The following is an 861-nucleotide window of genomic DNA, read 5'->3' as shown; positions in this document are numbered from 1 at the left end:
TAGCGATGGAGCCATTTGCAGCGTGACTGCGGCAACACCACATGCAGCGAGGCATTGGTTTCTCATCCCACATCTTGGTGACCTCCATGTAAGCAGATGACATCGCATTGTTTATCCATGAGCCCCAAGTAAATTTAGCACCAATGAGTAGAGAGGTAATCAGGTTTGGGGGTTACTCTGGGATACAAATAAATTGGAGTCATTCTATACTGTTTCCCTTAACAGATGCGACCCAACCCTTCCCCATGGATTACCCGATGAAATGGGCAACGGGACCCACTAAGTATCTCGGCATTTGGCTGAGTAGAGACATGGAGAAGCTCTGGAAAGCCAATTACAGCAGGACTGTGGAATGGTTGGAACCCAAAACCCTTGCATGGAAAAATCTCCCCTTATCTCTGGCGAGACGCATTGCTATCACCAAAATGGTGGTTCTGCTTACGTTTCTATACTTGTTTTTAAATATTCCGCTGCCACTCACCTCCCACTTCTTCAAAAGGCTATGCTCCAACATGATCACCCTACTATGGGTAGGCCGCCAACTGCACATTGCCTATGAAATCCTGATGTTGCCCTTCTCGTAAGCCGGGATGGGCGCTCCGAACTTCAAGCTCTATGTATACTGCGCTTAAGCCAGCTTCCTACATTTTCGGCTGCACCTAATGCCCTTCCAGCCACACGTTGCGGTTGAGACTGATCTCTCTTCCGCCTGGCCTTTTCAAATGGCGCTGTACCTGCCGTACACGGCCCCAAGAGGGGAAATTGATACTGCTGAATGTTTGCGCTGGGCTTGGGAGGGAATCTGCAGACATATAGGGGAAAAGCCCCTGCACATGCCGGATGTGCAGTTTGCTAATAACC

This window comes from Triturus cristatus, chromosome 1_1 (genome assembly GCF_964204655.1).
Source record: "Triturus cristatus chromosome 1_1, aTriCri1.1, whole genome shotgun sequence".
In the NCBI taxonomy this organism is placed as follows: domain Eukaryota; kingdom Metazoa; phylum Chordata; class Amphibia; order Caudata; family Salamandridae; genus Triturus; species Triturus cristatus.
This window is presented reverse-complemented; position numbering follows the sequence as displayed.